The 10,080-nt window shown below is 35.4% G+C and overlaps 1 pseudogene; it reads left to right on the top strand.

Annotated features, from left to right (window-relative positions):
• The first annotated feature begins 1,180 nt into the window (after positions 1–1,180).
• LOC119879195 lies at positions 1,181–9,424 on the top strand (annotated as a pseudogene).
• The last annotated feature ends 656 nt before the right edge of the window (positions 9,425–10,080 follow it).

Raw genomic sequence — 10,080 nt, 5'->3', positions numbered from 1 at the left:
AGCCACGTGTTACACAATCCAAACATTGAACTAATGTTGGGCTCTGTCCTGTCCTGTTGCAGTACAGATGTAAAGTCTTTCCTGGTGAAATAGTTTTCAGTACGGTCTGACCATTCCCTTCTGTTACATTTTCAATACGGTTTCTCTTTGTTCTTTTCATCATCTTCTAATTTTTCACTTCCCTTTCCTGCTTTGCATTTCTTCTGCTTTAGTAATATTCTGGTAACTGTTTTCAAAGAGGGTTCTTTGGTTGGTAACTTTTCTTGGGTCTCACTTTTATTAGTTTCTCACACGTAATTTTTTTGTAAAAGATTCTATTTATTTATTTGAGAGTGAGAGTGAGAGAGCATAGTGGAGGTCAGAGGAAGAGGAAGAATCAGACTCCCCGCTGAGCAGAAAGCCCCATGCGGGGATCCCAGGATCGTGACCTGAGCCAAAGGCAGATGCTTAACGGACTGAGCCACCCAGGTGCCCCTCTCACATGTAATTTATGTGAGATGATATAAATGTATATATCATAAAAATAAAATTCTATGAATTTTCCCACAGAACTACTCTGCATATGAAGAAAAGAATATTTTGAGTGTTCTATAATATTCACGCTTCATGTTTCCTTCTAGTTATAAAATTACCTAGGGCAGTCGTTTCTCTGACTGGTAAGACCATACAGTAGGTTTGAAATTTCTATAGATAAAATGATAAATGTACTACTTTATGTTTGGAGTTTCTTACTCAACACATTTCTATAGTTTAATCTTCTGTATTTAAACACATGTGTGAACAAAGTTATTCACCATGTGATTCGGGTCTTTCCTTTCTATTTTGACTCTCACATATGTGAGGTGTGTGTGTATGTGTGAGATTAATCTTAACATTGTAAACACTATTTGAAATGTTTTGACTTTTTTTGCATCCCTTCTACATTGAGAAGTACCTGTAATACTGTCCGAGAGCCTTGAACAGGGAAGGGAAAAACAATGTCATTGGCTTGGGAACAAAAGAAACATACAAGGAAGATTCAGTGGAGGAGGAGGAGGATTATGATAATAATTATCATTATAATGATTATGATTATAACAAAAGTGATTAAAGCAGCATCAATATGTCTATGGTTATTTTGTATAGAGACTCCAGTAAATGTATGCTGAGATTTAGAATCCAACCTAACAGAGTTTGTAAAATGTCGGAGCCACAATCTAGGCTCATTCCTCTGTATGCTATTTTCCTCTTACTTTAACATAATTTAGAACCAAGAAGATCACATCCATCAAGGCACAGAAAAACTTTTCTATGGGTGGGTTTACTCTTTTAGTTCTCTTTTCCATTTTGATATCTTCTCTTTTATAGATGCAAATCACAGTGTAGTTAATATGATTTTACTATATTTAAGTATAAATTATCAGAATGTAGCTTTGTTGCTTCTTTAGATTTTCCTTGATTTTTTTAATCCCATTAATTAGGATTATTTTGGTCAAATTCACCTTAGTCTCTACCAGGATTTCACACTGTCCAAAGTTATTACAATATCCCTTTCCTTAAATAAATCAGATAAACTTTTCTCAAACATTCTCTCTGCTTGCCTTATAAAATGTATTGAGGCAAAGGTTTTAATTAAAATGCTGTATCCAACAGCTGATTAGCTTGTGAGCTTATAAGCCAATGTATCTTTTTAGGAAAACGAGGTATAATTGAAATATGAGGACTAACAATCAATAGGAGATTAAAATCAATGAATGAAATATAGTTTTTCACAGCTCAGATGTGGTCACTTGGAAGTTAAATAGCATTTCATCAATGCTTTTTTGTACTGATCAGTCTGCCTACTTTTAAGGGCCCTAGATAATGACAAGCATACATGTCTCCATATTATAGGAGAGTCAGAATGAAAGCTAAGGCTTTCTATGTACTCTTTTTTATTGTCTCCCAAATTAATGAATAAGAATGGCTAGATAATGTATTTTTTTCCTCTTCTCTACCATAAGATCTTGATCTTTGATCAATTATACATGGTTGGCTGGGAAGAAGAGACCTATACAAATATTTTCTAACACATAGCATTCAACACAGCCCTACGTTCAATGAGAACTAGAACAAATCTGCATTAGCCGTCCCTCTGTGTGGCGTCATGGATTTGACCTTACCCCGTAAGAAACAACGATAACTTGAAATGAAAGGAAAACGTGTGTGTGTGTATGAAATCAAGGATCAGGAGACATTTTGAGTCACACCTTATCTTCTAGAATAAGCCCTATGGTTAAAAAAATCATAAAGAGATGACTAATTTTAAACCAAGGTCATTTGTAGGTATTGTGCATATTATAGTGGAAACTTGGATGTAAATGGAGAATTGAGGATCCCTGGATGGCTCAGAGGTTTAATGACTGCCTTCGTGCCAGGGCATGGTCCTGGAGTCCCAGGATGGAGCCCACATCCGGCTCCCTGGATGGAGCCTGCTTCTCCCTCTGCCTGTGTCTCTGCCTCTCTCTCTCTGTGTCTCTATGAATAAATAATCTTAAAAAAATCCTTGTAAATGGAGAATTTCTCTCCAAATGTACAATATTCTGCTCTCGGGCTCAGGGTCAGATATGGGTGAGAGTGCATAAATGGAAGAAAATGCCTACTATACGATAATTAAAATAATATTAGTAAGATATGAATAATAATTAGGACCAATAAAAATAAGATAGTGATGATGAAATGTAATTTAAACTTCTATACAGTATTTATCAAGACTATACTCAATGCTTTACAGGGTCATTTCATTTCATGACTAGGTAATTTTTTTTTTTAATTTTTATTTATTTATGATAGTCACAGAGAGAGAGAGAGAGAGGAGGCAGAGACACAGGCAGAGGGAGAAGCAGGCTCCATGCAGGGAACCTGAGGTGGGACTCGATCCCGAGTCTCCAGGTTCAGGCCCTGGGCTGAAGGCGGCACTAAATTGCTGAGTTACTGGGGCTGCCCCTGCTAAGTCTTTCAATATATGATTATATTGAAGCAAATGGAAAATAATGATATAGCATATGTTCATGGTATCTTTAGAAATAGAGGCTTCATGTAAATCACACACCAACAACACACATACAGGTGGATTTTGCCATTTTGGAGAGTGGCGATTAGCCCTACATGTAAAGCAGCACTGTGGATAGCTACATTTAAGAAACTGGTATCCACTCAGGAAATGCTGAAGAAATAGTTTTCAGGGTAGTTGACCGCCCATTGACTGAGCTGCTTACGCACATTTGCCTACAAGAATCAGTTGTTGAATGTTGAAAAACTAATGTAATAATCACAGCTACTTTTCTACATTTTTATGATTATTTGTTCGTCATCCCTAAATTATATGAGAGGCAATAAAAATTTATTCTAAGTAAAGTCATTATCCTTTTAAGTGAGAGCTATATAGCTCAGGCGTCAAGATATTTGTAAGACAAAGCAATTTTTTTATAAAGGTTCACTTTTTACTAAATAAGCTAGAAGAGAAAATTGCATATCACCTCAAAACTGCAATAAGCTAACATCTTCCTAGAAGTGAGTAAGCACATGGAGTAAGTGGAATTTCTTTTTTATAATAATTTTTACTAATTGTTGAAATACTTATAAAAATAACTGTCAATATTGATGCTTGTAAAAATAGCAATAAAATAAAATAATTTTAAAAAATAAAATAAAATAATTTTTAAAAATAAAATAATTTTTTAAAAAATAAAATAAAATAATTTGTGCTTACCAAGTCTAATAAGAAATGGAACAATATAATTTACCGTCAGAAAAATTGCTGTCTGATTTGTATATATTGTACATAAATTATATATCTTATACGAATAAACATTCAAGGAAGAAGGACTCCAGTGTTGCCACAGACGATTCCAAAGTGGGCTGTGTTCCTAATCCTGAGCTTAGCATCTACAATCATTGATAATTGGCTGCAGGCAAACCTGCCCATCTGTTCAAATTTTGCCAAGAATGCAGAAAATATATATATTCCAAGTAGATATACTTTTTTGATCTTCCCAAGTTATTTGCTGTACAAAAACATCCTTGAAAAGATCATCCTGAGCAAAGGGCTGTGAGGCCTCTGATCACAGGACATGCAGAAATGTGAGTGACACATGCTATGTTGTCTCCCAGTATATAAGAAGTACTTACCTAAGCGGTAATTATTGGTTTCACTACAATATCAAGCATGAGATTCATCTATAGAGATTCATCTCATCTGAGATAATAAGTATGCTGAAATATTACAGGTTGTTTTATTCCTGTATTGTCATTTAAGGTTGCTCTCATTAAACCCAATTTAAAACATTGCCAGACTCTGTATAAAATTAATTTCAAATTTAACAACAAAATTTCGGGGCCTCTGGGTGGCTGACTCAGTTTAAGCATCTGATTCTTGATTTCAGCTCAGGTCATGATCTCAAGGAATCCTGAGATGGAACCCCACGTGGGATTCCAACACTCAGTGGGGAGTCTACCTGAAGATGCTCTCTCTTCCTCTGCCCCTCTCTCCCACTTGTGTGCACACTCTCTCTCAAATAACTAAATAAATATTTTTTAAAAATTAATATCTCATTTTTCTCTTTTTCTGAATGTGCATTAAAAAAAAAAAAACAGATACAGTTGCTGACAGTTAACTCAAGATGTGGCTTGATTCTGCAGACCTCTGAGCACAAACCTAGAAATGATAGAATGAAGGCACACACAATGGATAAGAAATTACAAAAATTAAAGCAAAGTTTTCTGAAACAGCCTTTTTTATTCAGATAAAATTACTAAAAGCCCTATGAGCTCCACTTACATTAGTTAAACCGGGGTTGTCAGAGGGCAAGAGGCATAAACTTACCTCTATCAAATTTCAACCTTGTTAAAACAATCTCAGTTATTCAATCTAAATGTTCAGAATTTAGGGTTTAACTAAAACTAGAATAAGACAGTTCCTTTCTGACATATATCCATTATTATATTAGGCCCCCCTTTTTTTTTTCTCTGATTAAGTCATCCTCTTAAAGCTTTCTTTCCTCTCATTTGCCACCTCCATATTGATGGATTTATTGAAATCAGTTATCCATGATATCAGATACCCTGATTTATACACATTTGCTCAAGAAAAATAGAAACATTTGTCCACACAAAGAATTTATATGAATGTCCGTAGCAATTGTATTTGTGATAGGCAAAAACTAGAAAACAATATTGATGTCCATCAACAAGTAGATGTTTTATACAAATAGGATATAGCCCTAATTCCTATTTTATGGATGTAAAATGTCGAGGTTGCTACAAGATCACCACGGTTTTCAGCCATGCCCAGATGGTGGTTCTTTGGTTAGACTGTTCACAACCGGGTTGTGCCAGCCGACGGGAGGAGGGAAAAAAGGACCAGACTCACAGAGGGCTGTTCATTTAGAAGAAAGCAACACTAATGATCTGCACAACCTCTTGAATTTGTGTTACATCACAGAAAGCCTTATCAGTTCAGTATTCCAGTTAATTCTACCAAGATAATGTAATTATGTTTAATTTTGTAAGGTTTACAACAGTGATCTCCCTATTTTGGTGTCAGTTTTTCAATAAAGTTTTGATTATGGGCAAAAAAATAAAAAAATAAAAAATAATAAATACTATTGGACAGACAATAAGGAAAAAAAGTAAGTTGCTAACATATGTACCATGATATTTGATTCTCAAAATCATTAAGTTGATCAAGAAATCAGAAGACATAAACACGCACATGCACACAATCAGAAAATAAATGTAAAATTTTATTTATAAAAAAAATTAAACTATCATGGTATAAAGCAGATTCACAGTTGCTTAAAGATCAAGGGCAGAGTGAAAGCTGGACTGTAAGAAACCCAGGAATGTTAGAGTTGATGGACATGTTTGTATTTGTGGTGAGGATTTCCTAGGTTTATAGAACCTATCAAGATATATAGAAGAGTATAACTTAAAAATATTCAAGTTATTGTGTATAAGCTATTCTTCAGTGTATAATATGACAGGGGATTTCTGAAAATTGAAATTCCCCAATGGCATGTCCCAAAATGCATAATGCCCACTGTAATAAAACACACTCCAAAAGAGTCTGGTGTTTCACGCTTTGTGAATGAATTTCGCAATATAATACGATCCTCAAAGAACACTACAATCCTTCCTCATCTCCTCATACTTCTTTATCTTTATTCAGCCTAGAATATCACTCTCAACTCCTCCCATAACATTTCCACAGAATTATATTGTTTCTTTCAAATATGTGCATCAGAATTAGGTTTCTCTACAGTCTCTACTTCCCCAAAATTTCTACTTGAATTTTCCCTGCCCATTTTGTCTACATTCAAATTTCTTCTTTTCTTTTTTTAAACACTTATTTATTTTTAGAGAGGGAGTGAAAGAGAAAAGGAATGGGGTCAGAGGGAGAGAGAAAATCTCCAGCAGACTCCCTGTTGAGCACAGAGCCCAAAACAAGGCTCGATCTCACAACCCTGAGATCATGACCCAAGCCAAAATCAAGAGTCAGACTCTCAACCCACTGAGCTATACTTAGACTTGGAAACTTTGGTGATCTAGATTAAAAGGAGTATAAAGATCTCACCATGATCCATGGGTTTGTAGTTGATAACCCAGATATGATATGACTTTGGAATAGAAATTACATCCTAGCATGAGAACATTATAAGAATAATTTTTTCCTAACAGTGTGAATGAAGCTGAGTTTGACAAGATCAAGAAAACTTGCACGCAGTAATTTAGATGCTTGTCAGAATAAAACACAAGACCACTTAAATGAAGATAACGTATTTTTGGCGCCTTGTTACTTGTCTCCCACAGTATCCAGCATTTTATAACCGAACACAACAAAACATCAGACTTGCACTTAAAACCAAAGGAAGAGGAAGCAGTCAATGGAAATTGAATGTAATATGTGACAGATATTTTAGGTGCAGACTAGGACTTAGTTAGCTATTGAAAATATGAATATATCTGGGAGGTACTGTGAGTTTGGTTCCACAATGCGTATCACAATAAAGCCAGTCAAATGAATTTTTTGGCTTCCCAATGCATATACAAGTTTTGTGTACACTATACTGTAGTCTTTGAAGTGTGCAATAGCACTATGTCAAAAAAATGTACATATTTTAATTAAAAAATAGTTTATTACTAAAAAATGCTAATCACCACCTGAGCTTTCAAGAAGTTGGAATCTTTTTGCTAGTAGAGGATCTCGCCTTGATGCTGATGACTGCTGACTGATCATGGTGGCGGTGCGGGGTTGGACAGGTTGGGTTGGGTGTGGCAATTTCTTAATGTAACATGTTTGGTGCATTGATTGAGTCTTCCTTTCATGATCATTTTCTCTGTGGCATGCGGTGCTGTTTGAAAGCATTTTACACACAGTGGCACGTCTTCAGAATTGGAATCAATCCTCTCAAAATCTGTAGACGCTTTATCAACCAACCATATGTAGTATTTTAAATTCTTTGTTGCCATTTCAACAATCTTCACAGCACCTTCACCAGGAGGAAATTTTATCCCAAGAAACCATGTTATTGCTCATTTATAAGAAGCAACTCTTCATCTCTTGAAGCTTTATCATGAGTTTGTCACCTCTTCAGGCTCCACTTCAAATTCTAGTCTTGCTGTCTCTACTGCATCTGTAGTTACTTCCTCCACTGAGTCTTGAACCTCTCAAAGTCAGCCATGATGGTTGGAATCAACTTTTTCCAAACTCCTGTTTATGTTGATATTTTGACCACTTTTCATGAATCGCAAGTGTTCTTACCGACATCTAGAATAGTGGACTCTTTCCAGAAGGTTTTCACTTTGCTTTGTTCAGATCCATCAGAAGAATCACTGTCTATGGAAGCTGTAGCCTTACTAAATGTATTTCTTAAATAATAATATGTGAATATTGAAATTACTCCTTGATCCATGGGCTGCAGAATGGATGTTGTATTAGCAGGCATGAAAACAACATTAATCGCATTGAACATTTCCATCAGAGCTCTTGAGTGACTAGGTGCATTGTCAATGAGCAGTGATATTTTGAGAAAAAAATTTTTTCATTGATTTTTGTTGTTTTTGCAGGAACCATCAAGGCTTTGATGTTCCATTTATAAAGCACAGGTAGAGTAGATTTAGTATCATTCTTGAGGGTCCCAGAATTTTTAAGATGATCAATGAGTATGACTTCAACTGAAAGTCATCAGCTATATAGCCCCTAACAGGAAAGTCAACCTCTCCTTTTAAGTTCTGAGATCAGGTGCGGGCTTCTCCTCTCTGGCTATAAAAGTCCTAGGTGGCATCATCTTCCAATAGAAGGCTGTTTCATCTATGTTGAAAATCTGTTGTTTGGTGTAGTCACCTTCATTAATTATCTTAATTCTTAATTTATTGAAAAGGTAGCTTTGTGTTTCGTGTAATAATAGTAACAATGTATTGGGTGATTATATCCTGTGGATGAGAGAAATGAATGACAGCTTTGTCAAAAGGGATGGGAAGGAAAACTTTAGAATACTATGTTACACGATTTCTGTACTACATATGAAGCAATGCATGTGAAAGTGGTCCTAAATTAGTTAAAAATACATAATATATACTATAGGATTACCATTAAAATTATTTTTAAGGAAATGTAATTGAGACTTCTGTTTATCCCCTCCCCACAATGAGAAGCGCTGTGCTCTAACTCCAACCTACTCAACTTGGTTGAAACCCAGCTGGCACCAAAATTCCAGCTTACCACTCTTCTCTCAAGAACCTTGACACCAAACTCATTGGAAACACAGCACAGGTCAGTTAAAAGGACCTGCCCCTAGAGAGACAAAGATACAGATAGTGTAGATGAGGCTATCTATTACATCAAGGCCAATATCTTCTTCAAAAACTGTGAGATTGGGATACCTGGGTGATTCAGTGGTTGAGCGTCTGCCTTTGGCTCAGGGCGTGATTGCAGTCCCAGGATCAAGTCCCACATTGGGCTCCCTGCATGGAGCCTGCTTCTCCCTCTGCCTGTGTCGCTGCCTCTCTCTCTGTGTGTCTCTCATGAATGAATAAATAAAATCTTAAAAAAAAAAAACTGTGAGATTAAGAATGAAGCTGATAGAACCTTGATAGTTGTAACTCCCTACATTTCTGAGTGCCTAAAAAACTCCAAAGTGCAGTTCCAAAAGATAAATTGAGAAATAAATGTGTACTCTAGGAATCACTAATTTTCTCACTCCTGGAGAGCCTGGTTTTCCACTTAATGCAATTTATGCTAAGTCTGCAAGCGGGAAGATGAGGTGATGAGGACTTCCTTACAACAACTGACTGACAGTACAAGACACTGGACTGACTTGGTGAGAAATCTTTTCACCTTCAGAATGATAAACCCAGCAAGTGCTGGCCTTGCTTTGTGAAGAGACAGTTCATGACCATGTCTTAGGACCTGGAGAGTAAAAGGAGCATGGGCAGACACTGTTTCCACAGTCATGGGCAGCATTTTACAGTAAGATGTACACAGTTCTTGGCCTTGATTTGATAAAGTTTTATACAGAAAAGAGCATGTCTTCACTTAAAGAAATCTTTATTAAGAATTTGGGTTGGGGAGAGAAGAATGGGTTTTCAAAGTATGATTTTAAGTTTTCTGTAGCTTACAGCTGGTGCTTAATAGAGTAAGTAATAATAAATTTCTAGCATTAAAAATATACTTTAAGGGGGAGATAAATTGAAATCAAAATGTTCAATTAAGTACAGAAGTAAAGGAATAATAGTTATAAAATACAAAAATGATTATGAAACATTATAAACATGAGAGATAGTAATCCAACTATATCAATACTCAATTTAAATGTGACCTGACTAAATATACCAGTTAAAAGACAGGAATCATCAGAGCAGATTAGAAAATAATATCCAACTCTATTTTGTCTGCAAGAAATACCCTTTAAATATAAAGACTGATCTAGGTTAAAAGTAAGGACACAGAGGAAGACCTACCATGCTACAACTAATAATATAATAATAATAAATAATAAATAATAATAATAATAATAATAATCTGGAATAGCCTTTTTATTTTCTTAAGATTTTATTTATTTA

Source organism: Canis lupus, unplaced genomic scaffold, assembly GCF_011100685.1.
Source record: "Canis lupus familiaris isolate Mischka breed German Shepherd unplaced genomic scaffold, alternate assembly UU_Cfam_GSD_1.0 chrUn_S393H553, whole genome shotgun sequence".
Taxonomy (NCBI): domain Eukaryota; kingdom Metazoa; phylum Chordata; class Mammalia; order Carnivora; family Canidae; genus Canis; species Canis lupus.
The sequence above is the reverse complement of the archived record's forward strand: the minus strand, read 5'-3'. Positions and strand labels throughout refer to the sequence as shown.